This window comes from Dipodomys ordii, unplaced genomic scaffold (assembly GCF_000151885.1).
Source record: "Dipodomys ordii isolate 6190 unplaced genomic scaffold, Dord_2.0 Scaffold81, whole genome shotgun sequence".
Classification (NCBI taxonomy): domain Eukaryota; kingdom Metazoa; phylum Chordata; class Mammalia; order Rodentia; family Heteromyidae; genus Dipodomys; species Dipodomys ordii.
In genome coordinates, this window is record NW_012267297.1 from 4342704 (window position 1) to 4362407 (window position 19704).

Consider the following 19704-nt stretch of genomic DNA (forward strand, 5'->3'; position numbering starts at 1 on the left):
GCCGTCCGGAAGGAAGCCATCCACGCTGATAATAAGGGTGGGGGAAAGGAAGGTGTTTTGTCACCTCCTATTTCCAGAATTATTAGCCTTTTCCTTGTGCAGAACAAAGCTCTACTAATTCTTTATGGCAATGTGGAGGGCATAGGCCTGTGGTCCAATTTTTTTTTTAATTTTCCTTTTCGATTTGGTAAACAGATTCCTCCTGGATGTCTGTCAATGTCAGGGCGGTTAGTCTGCCATCAAAAAATAATGACGTCGATAAAATGCAGAGTGAGAAAAAAAATGAAATAAAGGCAAAGAATTAGCTCTTAAATCTGCGCATTGTAATTATACCCCTGTGTGTGTTATGTGTACAATTACATGCACTTTATAATGTGTGTTTAACATCTCATGGTGGGAGAGCACACGGTGGCAAGATTTGCCAGCGTTGTGAACATTAAAATAAAAAAAAATTTGATATAAAAGAAGCTTGGAAAAGACTGTAAAATCTAAAGAAGTAATACTTATCATGGAAACCTATTATTTGCTTATTTCTGGTTCACATCATAGGCTTCCTTCCCCCCAAAAGCCTGGTATTGGGGTAGGGCGCACACATTTTTGTGCTTTAGTGTGGTGTTTGTTTCTGTCTATCTCTTGGTTGGCGACCTCTCCTATTGTGTGGAATTTAATGTATAAGTAAATATAAATGCTAATAAAACTCCCAAACAGCAAAGTCAGTTCTCCACGATGTAATTGGCTATTCTTGTCGGCATTTAGATGTGTACACAATTACAATGGTTTGCAATCCCACGATTAGCCCCAGCATTCAGTCAGAAAATAGAATGTTCTAGAAGATAAGTATCCCAGTATGCCGCATCTAAATAACAATGCCCACACTTATTATCTGGATGGAAGACATGTACTGCCTTTCTCCACACTGGTGTTTATGTGTATTTGTGTCTGCTCAGGCATTTGTTTACCCCCTGCTGGAGACATAAAGTTAACTTATCAAAGGGACCTTCTGTCCCACAGAGAAAGACCATAACGTTATTAGAATCTGGTTAGTTTCCCCTGACAGACAAGTTCATCTGAAAGAGTCCTCATCATCACCTTCGGCTAATGTCAAATACTTTTTTATTTTCTCCCCTTCCCCAGGGACTCAAATTACAGCCAACCACAAAGTCTGGGTGAGGTTTTGACCAAAGCACAGATTCAAATTTCTCTCCAAAGTGAAACACTTCTTGCAGTCAAAATACATATCTATATTTTTGAATTGGGAGGGGGAAAGGGAAGAGTAAAGAATGTACTTTTACTAGACAACAAATACACTGGGACATGACAAAGTATACAGGGCTCTAGACATTCACACCGTGAGATCAAAAAGGCTCTAGAGCTAAGAGCACAGGAGCATATGAAATAGTGGTTAGCCAAATGAACTCTAAGACAGGCAAACAAGAGTGGTTGTTGTTTTAAATCTTTGTTGCTGTTTTCCTTTTCTGTACCTTTTGTCTTGGTTTTAAGTGTCTGTGTCTGGGAGAAGATGAGGGGGCAGAAACGGAGGGACAAAGATGTAGAAATGCAGCTGTGGTCCTCACTGGACACTGTTTGGAAAATGAACTCTATCACTTGTGGATGAGGACAGGAAGGAAAAAAACTGGGGTGACATTGTCCAAAAGGAAATGTTCTCATTATCTGACTTACGTAATGATAACCCCTTCTGTACATCAACTTTACAATAACTATATATATATATACATACACACACACACACACACACACACACACACACATACACACATACACATACACACACACATAAAGAATTTACTTTTACTTTTTCCTAAAACATCCCTTTTGCACCCCTCATTGTTTGGGAACCAATTTGGTAATTCTGGAGAGCAAGAACACAGAGGAGAGATCTCTGCGTGGAAATCAATAGCTCAAGCCTACTGATGGCTTTCATAATAAGTTTAAAGTAACTTCTGCCAGGGTTTCCCACATTTCTATTCCATTCTCGGTAAGCGGCATACGCCAAATCACTTCTTAAACTTATCAGAGGTCAAAGAAAAAAAATATACACTTTCTTTTTTTTTTTCCTCCTTAGCCCTCTACAAAAATTCCTGAGTAGCATGTAAACAGAACTCAGCCAACAGAGCGGTTTGCCATAGAAAAGTGTCCGTCATTAAAAGCTAACACACCTTTGGAAAGCAGGAATGCGGGCTACAGAAACCCATTGTGCGCGTACAATGGGCCCCTGAACTCTCAGGCCCCAAAGCAGACCATTTTACTTTGAAGACCATTGTCTACCAAGCCCAGAACAAAGACTTTCCCCAGCAGCTAGACAAAATATTCACTGTAGTGAAACTCACAAAGAAACAGAAGTCTTCTGTCTAAAGTTGCAGAGTTAAAGAAACAGTCACCCGATTGCTGAACGGTTTTGGCCTCTTTTATGAACTAGCGTAACCAGAGGCTCCTGGATTATGAGACAGGGAATGAATAACTTCTCCAAGACCAAGTTGTTTTACAAATGGAGCATCGCAGCAGGGCCTAACTCCCGAAGACTGTCATCTCTGTGATCAAGGAAGATGTTAACGCTGGGCGGGCTATGTATAGTCAACTAAGATGTACAGGTATTTCTTGAACAGCTTGGGTTCCAGGAACTCGGCTACAATTCTTTTAAAGGTTTATTTTGTTTTTAGCCCATGTCCTCTTATTTTAGCGCAGTAACCAACCTAAAGACCTAAAGTATATCAACACATCTGTGTTACAGATTTGAGGAGGGGGGAGGACACACAATACAAGGTAAGAAGAGACTGGGTTGGCATTGCATAAGAAGAATTAAAGGCGTGGGTTAATTTCTTTTCTCCACAAATTCCTGACACTTATCCGCAGGTAAATGACAGGGCAAGCCGTTATTTTTTGAAGGCGGAGTCTCGGCCCCGGCCAGAAGCCTGATGTGGCATCACATGATGTGGCATCATGCTTCCCTCCAGAATCTTCCAAGGACCCATACATGTCTGACTGCTTAAGGAACCGGAGTTAAGGAAGACACGGTGGTTTTCCCCCAGATGGAGCCGGGTTCCAGGCTTGGAACTCAAAAGTCTTTGCCACTTCCAGGATTCCCTCCTGGTCTGTCTGTCTCGACTTTCTGTCTCTCTGGGCTCTTTCTCTGTCCCTCCTCTATTTTTTGTCTTTTGGTTTCTTTCTCTTTCTTTGTCTCTCGTCTGTCTGTCTGTCTGTCCCTCCCTCCCTCTCATCTATTAAAGCATTCTAGGAAGTTAAAAAAAAAACAGTCACTAACCCCACTAGTGGTGTGAAAGAATAAATCAACATCCCAGGATGCTACATGCATAGGAATAGCAACTACGAGATCCAAACGCAAGAATCCTTTATCATTCTCCTTCTATGGTAAGCAATGTGTGTTTTCAGCTCCCATTTCTGCCCAGTTTAGTGAGAGCCGGTTGACCAGGAGAGGTGGTTCATTTTGCTTTGACGGTGGAGGGTGGAGGTGGTACTGGACAGTTCAGACTCTGAGCGGTGACTCTAGTAAGCCGGGCCAGTGGCAGGTAGGGGTGAGGGCTCCGGGGAAGGGGGCAGGGGTGAGTGCCCATTTGTCAATAACTAGCTCCAGGAGGCCCACATCGAGTTCCCTAGTGGCTGATCTGTCTTCTTCTTTTATTTTTTTGTTCCCCCTTTTCCCTAATGCAATGCTAAAGAGTGACGGCCCAGCCATCAACACCCAGCAGACATATAGAAGTGATCCAGCTTCTCAAAAAGCAGTAAAATATTGCCCAGGAAATTCATGGTTAGAAAAGGAAAAGACCCAGTGGCAGAATCCGGGTATTTACAATGCACCTGCTCACTAATTTGTGAATGAACTAAGTGAAAGATATCGCCATTAGGCAAGCGCCAGCTTCAGAATTTATGAAGTGAAAGAGAGAATAGTTGTCCCCTGACGAACGCATTTCTAAAATGAGGTGTAGGAAACACATACAATTGTGGGTTTTATTTTTGTTGCTGTTGTTTTGGGTTTTTTTTTTTTTGCCAGTACTAGGGCTTGAACTCAAGATCTGAGGTTCTTACTTAGCTTTACGCTTAAGACTGGCACACGACCACTTGACTCTCGAGTCTACTTCTGACTCTTTTTGGAGGTAAATGTCTCATGCACTTTCCTGTCTGGGCTGGCTTTGAACCACAGTCCTCAGATCTCAGCCTCCTCTGGAGAAGCTACGGTCAGGAATGGTGTTTTAGCATGTGAATAAGGTGCTGTGTTTCATTCAATATTATTTTTTTTAAATATTCAAGTTGTAGATAATTTACATTTTTGTGAAGATTTTTGTTTGTTTGTTTGTCGGTCACAGGCTTGAACTCTGGGCCTGGGCGCTGTCCCTCAGCTCTTCAGCTCAAGGCTAGTGCTCTACCACTTGATCCACAGCACCACTTCCAGGCTTTTTCTGCTTGTGTGGTGCTGAGGAATCGAACCCGGGGCCTCATGCATGCGAGGCAAGCGCTCTACCACTGAGCCACCTTCCCAGCCTGAGGTGCTGTGTTTTTAAAAGTTTAAAAGATTATTCTCTGGAGGACTGGGGGGTCAACAAAGCATCTAGGGCGGCTTGCACTGAAGCAAGGGTGAAAGTCAATACTTACTTACATTTAGAGTATTTCGCTACCACAGGCTAGCAGTCCAATTATTTACTCCATGTGACAGTTCAGGAAACTAAGATTTTAGAAACATGATTGGCCCAACATCGTCAAATCAGAAAGTAGAACCAAGGTGATACAAAACCAGGTCTTAATTCAAGGATCTGTTTAATGGAAATTCAAATGCATATAAACACACACAAATATGTACATATTCACATATATACACACATAAAGGTACATGTGAATATATGTATGCTTGTGTGTCTATGTATGTATATTTGTGTGTGCGTGTGTGTGTGTGTGTGTGTGTGCGTGTTGGCACTGGGAGTTGAACTCAGGGCCTCGCTGCTGTCCGTTAGCTTTTTCACTCAAGCTACACCTCCCCGTCCAGCCATTTTCTCTCTTGAAGTAGAGTCTCACGGACTTTCCTTGCCCAGGCTGGCTTCCAATCATGATCCTCAGATATCAGCCTCCTAACTAGCTAAGATTACAGGGGTGAGCCGCCGGCACCCAGCTAAATGCATATTATTATTTTAAAAAAATGATAAAAAGAAAGAAAAAAAATAAGTGTTCAGAAATAAGCTAACATAACAAACGAGACAGGAGAGGTCCCGATCACCCGTCCGCAAGTTAAGGAGGCTGTAAACAGTGTACTTGTATTTCTTTCTGCCACCAAGGCCCTCTCATATAGTTACTGGCTTTTTCTTCTCTTGTACTCGTTCTATTTTTTCCCCTTCGCATATGCTACTTCACAGCAATGCCTGTGGCGATCCCCACCAGCGAATGGCTTCCCAAGGTGCCAGCCATTGTTACAACAGCCTCTTTCGGGCCTGTTCATTCCCTGCAACCCTCACTCCCTTTTTTCCCTCTGTGCCAAACACTCTTAAGACTGATTCCCTCATGTGGAACAATGGAGCCTCCAGATTCATGCCAACATATTGTAATTCCCCAACAGGCTGCCGGTGCCAAGAATTAAACCACATTCGCTCCAGTGCAGTAGCTTTACACACGAGCTCTGGTTTTTGCTTTGTGTGTTTATGTAGGGCTTTTCTCTCCCCCCCCTTTCTTAATCTCCCTTGAGCTGCTGTGGCAAAGCATACTGAAAAATTGAACAAGCAAAAAAAAAATTACATATGTCTAATATTTGACTTTTTAAACAAAGTGACGGGAGTCAGGTCAGGTGGAGTCTACCGCTGTTTATATTTTAATTTTGTAGCTTAAACTCAACTGTGTTTTCCTCTAGGCTTTAGGTCATGCACATATTTAGGAATGGGAGTTGTCTGTTTCGGAAGGAACAGTGATATGGCTACGTTCTAAATATACTCGGACCTTCTTTGAAGTCAAGAAGGAAAAGCAATATGGATTAGCCACATTACACTATCAGGATTTTAATGCTGAGAAGAATGCTCAATATCATTTTGATAAGCAGTTCAAAAAGGTAATTATTAGAACACTGAACAGACATGAAAGGAATGATTTGGTTTTGCCTTAAAAAGTAAAACAGAGTAAGTATTCTATTTTCATAACTGTCTAATGTGCTACACCAAGCACATCTAGATGTCTTTACTACAAGAATTACGAATTGCCAGTATTTGAGATGTAGAGTATACAGAGTTAATTGTCATCAATACATGACTGTCATCAATAACTTTTGGGTTTGTTTTGTGGGTGGAGACTGAACCTGGGGACTCACACACCAAGTGGGCACCCTGCCACGGATGTATGCCTCAGCCCCAGCCAAATTCCTTTAATAAAAAAGCCAAACATTTGAAAATGGACATTTTAGCTGTTATTCACCTCTTGTAGTTTTAGTTGATGATTAAAAGATCACGTTAGAAGTGAGAATTAATTTATGCAAAGCACTTAAAACTGGGAAAGCGTTAGCCTCAAATCCTATGAACTGAAGACACTTTGTCAGAATTCGGAATTTCTTTTAACCCAGTGTACAATCTTGACAGTTTTCGTTTGCTGGCCCCACAAAACTTAAAGATTAATGCAAGTCAGTGTGTTTGGCCAAATACAGTTTTCTTCAAAACGCTAATTAAAATCCAACATGGTTGCTATTTAATGGTTCAATTAGGGTATTTTTTTTTGAGAGGAAGATTGGGTAAAATCTGGAATCACACCAGTTAAGGGTTAATGGGGTCAATATCCCCATTTTTAGATCAGATGGGGGGGTTAATTTTAAACAATATAGTCTAAGGATAAAGAACTTTACATACCTGTACACTAAAACCTACAAGGCCCATAATAGTTCCCATAGCCAAGCATTGGCAATGGTCAAATTCTTCTAGGAAATGTTAAAAAAAAAAAAGTGACACACACCACAGTGTACAAGAGAAAGAACTGAAATTCCAAAACATTAGGATTTCAATAAGCCTCACTTGTACATGTAATTATCCTGATGTGATTTAAGCTCTGGAAATACTTTAATTTCAGGACTGCCAAAATAGTTGTTTGTTTCCACTTGAAAGTGATTAAGAGTTTGCTGGCAAACCAAAAAAGTCTTGGAGTCAAGCTTTGATTGTTTTTTTTTTTTTAATGGGCAATCTGGTGGGTTTTTTTTGGTGGGGGGGCTAGCTAATACCAGTCACCAATTTAAACTTCCTTATTTATCAACTGACACAATTTATGCACTTTGATCGATGATACTCAACATGGTATCAAATTCTCCGTAGGTCTTTTCTGTCCTGTGATTGAATGTGCCATCATTGATAGGACAGTCTTACTACACATTGGTGGTCATGAAGTCTACTGTTTTATATGACCGTGGTATATGTGTTTCCTACACAAAAATCTTTGAAAGCTAGATGTAATTTGTGATGAAGTGATGGGGAAAAAAATCCTCAATTAGAAAGTAATTGTCCTTTTTTTTCTGTTGGTGCTGGAGCGTGAACGAGGATCTCAAGTTCACCCAGCTTACCTGGCACATGGTCGGCCTTCTACCATTTGACCCATTTCCCTGTCAGACATTTTTCTGTGTAAGGAGGTAGTCTTGACCACTTTTTCTGCTGGAGCTGGCTTTGTACCATAATCCTCCAGATCTCAGTCTTCTAAGTAGGAGTACAGCTACCAAGTACCTAACTATGTATTTTCATTTAGCAACCACAAATCATTTTATTTATTCGTTCAGATATTTGACTCCTGGAAAAAATATCATAAATTATTTGAGGATATTAATTTGATAGCAAATTGAAAATATGAAATAATTGGGGTATATTTCACAGCTAAATATAATAATAATAATAATATCACAAAACCTATTGCTTACCAACTCACTGAGTTTTACCTCTTTGTGCTTCAGCTTACTCTCTTGGAAAGAGGATGATAACTACACTCATTTTGTGTTGGCAGTGAGAATTAATTTATGCAAAGCACTTAAAACTGGGAAAGCAGGGCTGGGCACAGGATAACACCTGAGAATGTCAACTAACATTGCATCTGCAACTCACTACAAATTAATCATAATCAAAGTCAACTACATGCATGTGCTTGTTTGTATCTATACATAGATACAGATAGATAATCTGTATCTATAGCTTATATAGCTAGCTAGGTAACTAATCTATAGCTACAGATAGCTATATATAAATCTATATAGTTATGTATATATCTCTATTCATTATAGAAAGTAAGTTCTTATAGTGTCTTATATTCTTTATAGAAAAATATATATATATTTTAGTCAGTTGTGGGGCCTGAACTCTGGGCCTGGGCGCTGTCCCTCAGCTCTTCAGCTCAAGGCTGGCACTCTACCACTTGAGCCACAGAGCCACCACTTCTGGTTTTATGAGTGGTTGATTGGAGATAAGAGTCTCACAGACTTTTCTGCTGGCTTTGAACTGTGATCCTCATATCTCAGCCTCATGAGTAGCTAAGATTACAGTGTGAGACGCTGGCACCTGACACAGAATATATATTCTTTATAGATCTATAGAGATCTCTAGAGATCTCTATAGATCTATACATAGAGATATCTCTCTATAGATTTGTATAGAGAGATATCTATAGAGAGATATATCTATACCTACATATCTATAGACATATATCTACATGTATCTATATATAACTATATAGATTTATATATAGCTTTATATGTATAAGCATATAAATATCTATATAGATATTTACATATACATGTTTATATAGCTATATATAACTATATATACCAGTAGAGATAACCTACATAGATACATAGATACGTATATACATTTATACATATACATACACATATGTATTTATGCACATATGTTAGTTTATATGTTTATATGTTGCATCCATATTCAGTTTAGGTCTCATTAAAGCTACCCAGGGCTCGGTGCTGGTAGTTCATGGCTGTCATCCCAGCAACTCAGGAGGCTGAGATCTCAGGATCCTGGTTCGAAGCCAGCCCAGGTGGGAGAGCCTGTGAGACTCATCTTTAATGAGCCACCAGGCGCTGTGGCTCAAAGCTGCAGAGTGCTAGCCTTGAGCAAAAGCAGCTCAGGGGCAGCGACTAGGCCCTGAGTTCAAGCCCCACTGCTGACAAAAACTAAACCAAAAAGCAAATAACAAGGGCAAACTTCCCCTGGACTGATGGGAGGGGCTCCCTGACAGCACAACCTGTGTGCAGACAGACTCAGTGAGCCGCCTTGCTGTGGCCCTGCGGGTTACCTCTGACGTTACTTCTGTAATGTTCCCAAGGCCCCGACATGCCTCCCACCTCCCCGCAAGCTTTTCCTGCGTTCTGTGTCTGTCTGAGACCGGGACTTGAACTCGGGACGTGAGGCTTGCTGTCCCTCACTGGCCGCAGCGCTCCATGCCAGGGCCCAGACGGGGCTTTGTGAAGCTCTCCCTCCCCTTCAAGCCTGGGCCACCAACAGGACATTCTTTTTCTTCCTCATTGTTATGAGCGCTGTGGCCCTGGTCTCCCACCACCACACATCGGCCTTCTGACAACGCATTTCCACTCTGAATAAAGAGACGGGAGAGGGCCATGCCTTCCTGGAATAACTGTTCCAGGACAGCACACAGCAAATGACCATTGTCTACTTGGATCCAGGTCATTTATGATGTCTGCAAAAGAGTAGGTGGAGCCTCATGCATCAAGTTCGATCCAAGGGCTACTAGGAGAGGAAGGAGCGTGGAGAGGAGGAGGAAGGGAAGGGTGGAACAGAAAGGAGAAAGGAACTTGATGGAAAATCAGGAGGACATAGAAAATCAGGAGGACATAGAAAATCAGGAGGACATAGAAAACCCAGCGGACATTGGCATGAGTGAAGGAGTGGGTTGGGAGGGTGGGTGAAAATGTGGAGGGCTGGCCAAGATCCAGATGCATGGTACACATAAACTGCTTTGTTAAATGGCAAAAAAAAAAAAACCCAATACATCACCTCAAAGTTCAGAGAAGTGAGGGAAAGAGTGGGTGTGGGAGGGATGGGTGAAAATGTGGACCAAGAACGCCCCGTCTTCTTCAACGGCTTCGCTGAGCAGGAATCCCCTTTGTACAAGTACTTAAAGATAGCTTAAAGAATTCCAAAAAGTCAATGAAGAAGAGGAGATGACAACCGAAAACAAAAGATGTACAACGCATCCAGAGTAGCCCATTTTTTTTTCTTACAAAAGGTAGTCTGATCTCTGCTATTTTACCCACCAAATAACCAATGGCCTTAAGAGAAGAGTAATAATGACTTTGTGGTTCTGTATGCAGTGTTTTTCTGTATGAAAGATACAGAAAGATAAGAGATGTCCCATGAGAACTCTATTTCAGTGCCAACAATCAGATATACTGGAAACAAAAGAATGTTTAATTTCCCAAATTTATAAACAAAATGAGGAAAAAAATGGATAATTTAAAGATATCACAGCCTGGTAAAAACAAGTGTAAGTAAGTTACGCGGAGCTTTTGACCAATGTGGGAAATCACAGCTTTTAAAAAAATTATTATAAATGGCGCGGTTTTCCTATTACGAAGACTCTATCCACATTTCACGGGCTCTTCGGGGTATGCAGAAATGGACAACGAATGATCCTACCCTTGCAAAAACTGTCTTTTCTTCGTTCAAAATTGTACAAAGAAGGTGGTAAGAGACGGGAGTTAGAGAGAGTGGAGACGTAGACAACGGCTTACCATCCATTAGAATAGGGAGTCCAATACTTCTAAATAGATGGCAGAATGTTTTACCCCTAGAAGTGGGAATCCAGGCGCCCAGCCTTGCGCTCAGCCATCATGCACCCCGAGCCTGCCCCCGCCCCAGAGTTTGCGAACACACATCCCTATCTCAGATCGCCTGCTGATGTCCAAACGGTAGAAACAGTGAAAACTGACGCCACTCGTGTGACAAATCAGAGGTTATGATTCTGCAGGTGGCCCAATCGTGAGGTGAAGAACTCGCTGTTTTTTTTTTTAATGTTCTGATACGCAGAACCAGATTGGAAAAAAAAACAAAATCAAGGAAAACAATTGAGAAAAATGATTTGCTTTCCCAAAGAAAGCATCATAGATCAACGTTTGCATATTACCCTTCTTCACAAAGTCCATCTGTCTAAACAATTTGCAACGTATCTGGTGCCTTACAACCTTTGCTTGGATTTTGGATGGTGTTGCTGGTAATTTTAGATGAGGAAATACAATAGTTTTTAACTTCTACAATGGTGCACTTTGTGTTCAAACATTTACAACCAGATCCCTCAACAGAGAAATCGGGCAGGCATCTGTTAGCAGCAATACACGGACTCTCTGATTGCTAGTTGGGAAAAAAGAAAGGTAAACCGTAAGCGTTTTCAATGAAAAGTAATTTTCGTGTACAAACAATAGGAAAAAAACAGCAAAAATAATGAAAAGAAAAGAAGTAGAAAGAAAAAGGAGGAGCAGCTTACAGATTTAGCCTTTCCTACATCTGCAGAGTCTTTTTATGTTTTCAATGCAAAATCCTCGGGTTTTATCCTACTTGTGTGTGCAAACGAAAGCAAAAACAAAACAAACCAGACAGGTAGGATCCATGGATGTATTATTTCCTATTTCCTTTGCTTTTAATGTCATAATGTAGTTAGAGCTAGCCTATAATATCGTATCTATCTTCTATCATATAACACTATATCTAAGTTATGTATTATATTGCAACTATTGCAATATAATGTACTGTCCCTATATATTAGATGCTATATATTGTCTATATAGAATAATTATCTATATTATTATATAATAATGTACCCATGCTATCATATAATATGTGACATTTACATGGGGAAGGACAGGCAGATGTAGGTAGACAGATGTAGTGACAGACTGCCATTTCTTTTCTTTCTTTTTTTCCCAGGCCTTCTGAGTGTCTGAACTCAGGGAGCTGTGCTTGCTCGGCGGGCCCTCTGCTATCTGAGCAAACTCTAGCTCTTTTTGCTTCCAGTTCTCTTCCAGGTAGGGCCTGTGCTCTTTCCCAGGGCCAGCCCTGGACGGTGATGGTCTTACCTCTGTGCCGTTCACTGGCTGTGAGTGACAGAGGTGGGGCCCCTGGCCTGGCTTGTGCGTGGCCATGCGGTCTCACCCACTTTTGCCTGGCTGACCTCACCTCGGGATCCTCTGACCTTGGCCTCCCCTCACTACCAAGGAGCCAGTACAGGTTTTCACTATGATTTAAAGGGAAAACAAAGACAGCGATGTACTGGGATAGGATGTGACCACAACTATCTTTTAAAATTCATGATGAAAACTTGGGGCAGGTGTGACCACAGCCCTGTGACCACCCCTCAGGGATACACGCAGTCCTTCATCTTTGCTTGTCTTAATTGTTGGTAATGGTTCCAGCTCATCTCTGTTCTTCAACACAATACATCTCTCGCACAAGAGACCAGCATCGATGTCATGCTGAGGAAAGGTATTCCTAAAATACGTCAAATAAGGGTACACAAAATTTGGTCAAGTTGGTAAATTGGGGCTCAGTGAATGTTCTTTCGGTAAAGACTTTGAGCGAAAGGCAAAGTCACCAATGATCAATGCTAGGCAGTGTATCCCAGGAGAAAAATAGAATTCTCAGGTTCCGTGTCTTAATTCACATGCATTTCATTTTTATCAGTCAGCAACCTTTGGACTAAATATTCTCCCTGCACTCCTGAAAGCATTCGTTGGTAGCAAGCACATAATCTCATCTGACATACAGAGAACAAGAAGTTGATTAACTATTGGGAAAGAAGATAATGTCAAATGCTCCTCCTTTTCGTCTGTGCTTAATATTTCCAGAAGTAAACATTAAACAACTGTCTTTTTTTTTCTTTTATGCTTGTGAGAAGTGAGGCAAACACAGACTTGTAGATATCCATCGCCTACTTTCTTCTTCGGAAAGTAATGAACTTCACTGTTGTCACGGAGGTGATGTGTGGATTATAGCGACGGATATTTCCTTTCCTGCAGTACCTGCCCTGCCCTCGTTCTCTCCAGCCCCCTCCCGCCCCCGCCCAGTGTCCAGCGAGTTCTACTCTTACACTTTTTCACCCTTTTCTCCTGCGCTCCGTGCCCTCTCCCCAACCCTCTAGATGGAATGTACACACCATACACAGGGAAAGAAGACAGAATCATCAAACAATAAAAATAAAAATAAACACATAAAAGCTAGATATCTCTCGTTTCCATACCTTGGGAGTTTTAACTCCAAGGTATTTTCTGGTATTCTTAGATGGATTATTTATTATACAATGTTCCAAATATATATATATATATATATATATATAAAATGTATTATTATAACACATAATAAAATTAATAATAATATATAATAAATATGGTATTATGCATACATCTGTAATATATTAAAATATATATTATAGTACTATATATATATAATTTTACATAAATAGGAAGAGCATGTAGGCATTGTGCCTTGGTCTTTCTCTCCTCCTCTCTTTTGGTCTCATTGTGTGTGAGTATCTAGAATCCTGGGTGGTTGATCATATCCCAGTGTCTCTCAGATCTGAATTCTGCATATCAGAGAGAACATGCACCCTTTGTTTCTCATACACAAATACTGAGACTTATTTTTAGTGCCATTGGTATCCAATGGGAAACCAGCTGCTCTTTAAACAGGAGAATCCGCAGCACAAGAGCAGGTGAGGTGGGGGGGAAGGGAAGGAGAAGGGGGGGAGGGGAAGGGGAAGGGGAAGGGGGGGCTGGAGGAAGGTCAAGGCACTTGTGTTCTACGCCTTGCTTTCCCCACACTCCACACTTTAAAACGATGACATTTTGAAACGTTGAAAAAAAAAAAAAGAACAACTTTACAAGGCAGAGTAAGGCTGATTGGAAACTGACTATGGCTTTTGGGATAGGATCAGAAAAAAACCAACAACAAAAACCCAGCCATTGTAAAAGTAAAATAGAGAGCGGTATATAGTTCATTTTAAAAGAGGTGGGTGAATTCAGCCGCATGGAGAGACCACCCAATTTTCTGACCTGGGGATGAAGAACGGGGTCAGAGGTCAAGCTTGTACAAACTTGAGGGTGATCTATTCTGCAAGGCGTGAAGGCCCGTGTGCCACATGTTCCAGACTTAAAGGTGTCTACGCCTCTAGGAGTTTTCCTCGAGGATTATGAAAAGTCCGAGACACTTGGAATCACAGTTCTCTCAGAGATGGGGGAGGCAAAGCTACAGGGTCTCCTTTACCGGATGCTAAATCTCCTCCCACCCACACCAAACCCCACCCTAAATACGGTTTCCAAACACTTGACTGCCTTCAACTGGTTGGATAAAATTCTTCTGTTTCTTCTTGGAAGAAGAAGGTTCAGGTAAAATGTGGCTCATGATAGAGATGCAATAGAACAATAGCTTACTTGTTTCTTGCTTCCAACGTGTTCCACTGTTAGGACTCAAGATCACCAGTTAATTATAAGTACCCCAAATAAGCAAGTATATGATTAATTGCTTGTCATAGGAGAAGTATTCCAAGACAAGGGGTTTGGTAAACTAAAATTATAAGCCATTGCAATGACTTTATAATCAACAGAACTGATTGCTACGACCTGACAGGGATCTGCCTTCTACTTAAATAGATGTGTCAATGAGATTAGCAACCAATAACAAAAAGCAGATAGTGTTCTATTTCTAATGACGAAAATGGAGGGAGGCTGGGAGAATGATACTGACCAAAATGTACATTGTGCTGAAACCGACAAGTTAACTTGAATCCCCTTTGTGCAATTACTTGAAGATAATAAGACATTCAATGAATAATACTGATAAAGAAAAAAAAGCAAGAAGCAAGCATTATCACTTTACAGTGGCTATCAAAGATAAACTGCTTTGTGTACTGACAGCACTCAATTCTTAGCAAGAAGGTTTCTGAGGCGCACAGGTTATATTAAAGTGCGTGCATAATCGAGGAGGTTTTCCTGTAATACAGCAGGTGAGGTTTATTAGTCCATCATGCTAGATGTAAACCTTGAGCTAGTTATTCATTTCTCTCTTCTTTTCCTTTTCTCTCAGCAAATGGCGAAATCTATAGCACAGCATCTGCAGAAGTCAGTAAGCAGAAAGACCAAATCTTCCTAAAGTGATGCAGTCTGGGACACCATAAACCTGTTTGAAAACTAAAGTACCAAAAGCCCCAGTACCTTGAGGAAAAAATACTCGATTGGGGTATAACTGAAGGTCTTTCCTGTACACCTATTCAGGCTTTCTGTTGTAGATACAGAAAGTGAGTACAAAATAATGATCATTGGGGGTTTTACTGCATGGAAGAGAAAAACAAAAAAATCACACACACACACACACACACACACACACACTAACCCAGAAGTTGATCCTAGGTCGTTTGGATTACAATAATGTAGTTTCTATGGGGCCACTAGCAAATCCTTTATATATATGATACACATTGATACATAATACAAAACATGTTACATATTACACATTACATGTAATAGTAATAATATATTACTATGATTATACGTAAGTCATAGATTAGTGCATTGTGATATTATACTACTATCTATATGTTAATATTATTAATAGGTTACTATATTATATATAACACCACGTTTTATATTATATCTTATATATATTTTATATTCTATATTACACCATACATAATGATAGTTATATAGTATTTTATAATTATAATTTTATAATTATATAAATATAGTACATATAATATATAATTGTATAATATGTAATATATTATTATATAATTAGATAGGATTACATTACATATAGCTATATATCAGATTATATAATAAGATTATGTGTGTATGTACGTCATGTGTTCTATTTAATGTATACACACATAATCTTATTGTTATTATTAAGGTGTTTCACAGAGAGGTTACCTTACATAAGTCAGGTAATGAGTCCATTTCTCTGCTGGACACTGTCACCGACTACCGAATCCTTTGGTTTGGCCAGCCTCTCCCCTACATTAAAGAAACTCTTCACTGGCAGCAGTGGACGTCTGTCTCTCCACTGGACGCCTCCAATTTTCTCAATTACAAAGAGCGACTTAGGAGAGGTACGTGTGTGTGTTCACAGGCCCTCAGAGGGCCTTGGGACATAAACCAGGAGGCAGAAAAAAACAACAACAAAAGCAGTACTCTTGGGGAGATTAGGAGGTGGGAGGCTATTTTCTGGGGTTCTCAGGGGGCTGGTGCCCGTGGCCTCGATCTCGGCTCCCTGAGGCCCATTCTGGTTTTTCTGCTCTGGTAGTGAAGGTCTCTGAAGAGGAGGGAGCTGAGACGCAGCACTCAGGACCGGCCGAGGCCTGGGCCGCCCCCTCCACACCGTGTTGTGTGAAGCCTAAATACATTACGCTTGATTCTAATCAGGTTTCTTTCCTAACACCGTCTTCTTACTAATGCTGGTAAGAGTTGTCTCCTAGGGGTGATGTGATGAGATGGCTGACGACATTTCCCATTCAGGGCCTCTACTGGAGTTTGCTGGAGTATTCTTCCCCATCTATTGCAAGGTAAGTGCTTGTTCTGTGTTCCTTTGAGCTCTCCAGAGTCAGGCCCATTTCCATGATTCATTTTCGATTCCCCAAACCAACATCCTCTCCCCATCCCCTGCTACCCCTCCTTTCCCTTCTCTTTTCCTCCTCCCTCCACCTCCTCCCCTTCCTCTCCTTCTTCCTCCTGCTTCTCCTCCACCCCCTCCTTCTCCTCCTCCTCTTCCTCCTCCTCCTTCTCTTCCTCTTCTTCTTCTTCCTCTTCTTCTTCTTCTTCTTCTTCCTCCTCTTCTTCTTCTTCCTTCTTCTTCTTCTTCTTCTTTTCTTTCTTCTTCTTCTTCTTCTCCTCCTCCTCCTCCATCTCCTCTTCTCCTCCTCCTCCTCCTCCATCTCCTCTTCTTCTTCTTCTTCTTCTTCTTCTTCTTCTTCTTCTTCTTCTTCTTCTTCTCCTCCTCCTCCTCCTTTTTCTTCTTCTTCTTCTCCTCCTCCTCCTCCATCTCCTCTTCTCCTCCTCCTCCTCCTCCATCTCCTCCTCCTCCTCCATCTCCTCCTCCTCCTCCTTCTTCTTCGTCTTCCTCCTCCTCCTCTTTTTTAATTTAATTGTATTGTAATGCTGATGTACCGCGTGTAATGAGTTCACTTCCTGTCAAAGACTCTTATCCTGCCCTCATTTTTGCTCCCACTTGTCCTCCCCCCCAACAACCCCCCGCCCAGTTGTAACATTCACTTCCAGCGCAGTTTCTTCTGAGTGCTGCTGTTGCATTCGTTCACCCATCGTCCTTTGTCTCAGCATTTTGTTTGTTCCCTTTCCCTTCCCCAAATCAGATAAACGTATATCCAAGACACGGGGCACCAAAATCGAACCCAGTGACAACAGGGGATAAACCAGAGGAGGGAAAAATGGAAAGAAACAAGAAGTCACTTCACACAGTACATTGCAAACCACAAGGAAAGACGTCTTGTTTCCAGACACTGGAGTTCATTTCCATGAGCATCATCTTACATGGTCACCTCTGCTGGAGTATCCTAGACACAGACTGATGGTTACAGACGCCGGACCCCGCGGAGCCTGGGTTTCTTTGGGTCTGGCTTATTTAATATGATTTGTTTTTCAACAAATGGGGCCATGGCCTTCTTTCTCCTTCTTCCTCTTCCTCCTCCTCTTCCCCTTCTTCCTCCTTCCCCTCCCTTCTTGGTTTCAGAACCATCTTCTTTCCTCTTTCCTTGTCCTGTCTCTCTTCTCCAGGCTGACTGCTACCTTCCATGCCCCCCAAATTGTTTTGCTTTGTTTGAACTGATAGAGAGTCAAAACCATTTTTGAGCTTGCAGGAGGAACTCTTCGCAGCAGTAGTCAATTAACAAACGGCCAAATTATCATGAATTATCAGGGCTAGCACTGAACCCCCCCCCACGACTGTAGCATTTCCCTTACTGACCTCCACACCGCCAGGATCTGGTTGACACGTGGTGTGTGTGTCTGTGTAATTGGGGAATGACACACAGACAGGGACAGGGTGGCAAAGAGATTACAAAACAGAAAAAAACAAACAAACGAACTCAAAAATAGTCTTGTATCTGATTTTTTTTTCCTTTTTTTAAACGTGCCTGCCCTTTGCTTTGTGTTGGAACTCAGACATTCTGTGAACATTCTAGAAACCGGTGTTCCTAGGCTTGTTTAAACAACGGAAATAATAGGAGCGTAATTGATTGCAGCTGTGAGCTGTCGGCCTATTAGCAGGTAGCACCTCGCTGGCAAATGCCACAAGCTGGTTAAAGATTCCTTTATGAATCGGGCACTGTATGAAGACTAGGCATTCTGTATCCCAGGAATCGAAATCAAGATCTTCACTGATTTATTCCTCCGAGATTTGATTCGATGAGAAACACCATGGTTAGACTGTTGGGACCAGCGTGTTTAGGCAGCCAAGGTGGGTTTTTGTTTTGTTTTGTTTTGATAAAAGTGAAATACATAGCAGGTTTAGATCTGTGGCTTGTCTTTCAGTCATAATGGAGATATTCAGAAGGGGAACCAAATGCTCTCCTTAATATGAGAACTTTCACCGGAGAAAGGAAAAGAAGGTTAAAAAAAAAAAGGTTAAAAAAAATACCTTCCTAGGAAATCCATATTTTTGTGACTCGAATTCGTATCCGTTTCTCTAATACCTATCACATTCGAATCGGGGACTCCCAAAGTTTGATTCTTATCACAAAGCAGCTTTTTAGATCATTCTTTACGTTCATTTAAGTCAGATTTACCACCACCACCACCACCCCCCAAAAAAAAAATAGACAGGGGAGAGAGGGGTGGGCAGAGAAAGGAAAACTCCTAACTCCACATTAATTTACTAAGAGAAAAGCTACAGTAAGTCCCTTTTCCTGGTTTCTTCTATTTGTGTAGCTGTGAGAAATCTTTGTGAAGGAAGGGAGTTGCCAGCCAGCCCTGCACAACAAAAGGCCCACTGTCACCCGGCCAGTCCCAGACATGGTGGAAAGCAGCCCACAGGAAAGCGCCTGGCTCCAACGCGCAGCCCCGGCCGAGGACAGGCTCTACATTGACTGCCTTTGGCAGCAGCCCGCGGTCTTCCCTGGCTTTGAGCTGTGAACAAGGGTCGGGGATTGAATAACCAATTATACAACCGCTGACTGAGTTTACCCAAGGTTTGCAAACTGCTATAATAGCCCAGTATTCAACCCACCGGCTTATCCTTTCCCCCGTTAACAGTGCCATCCCTGCCCCTGCGCTCCGGGTGACATGTGACTTTATTACACACGTCCGTGAAGAAGGCTAATAGAGTGTCACACGCCAGGCCTAGGTAGGGACTTTGTGGGGCTTTTGGTTTCCTTTCTGTGTGCGTGTGTGTGTGTGTGTGTGTGTGTGTTCAAGGGTGAAGGGCATTTCACACAGACGCTTTCCTCCGTCTTTTAGCTCCCTCTCAGAAACTTCAACCAAATTTCTGTCAAGGCTACAAAGCTGAGCATAAAAGAACAGTAGCCAGAATGTCAACAGGTTTCCAAAATGTACCTCATACGAATAGGCTGTTTTAATTCACCTCACACACACACACACACACACACACACACACACACACACACACACACACTGTGGAATTTCTCAAGTGTGGGTACCCCATTGGGGGAGCCTGTATAGATCCATTCAAAACGTGTCCCTTTCTGTATTGC

At 41.6% G+C, this 19704-nt stretch overlaps 1 protein-coding gene across 1 annotated transcript in view; it reads right to left on the bottom strand.

The window, feature by feature from the left end:
* The window catches only part of Sox5 (SRY (sex determining region Y)-box 5), a 710484-nt gene that overhangs the window by 275252 nt on the left and 415528 nt on the right, over positions 1-19704 (bottom strand). The gene's annotated exons all lie outside the window — the stretch shown is intronic.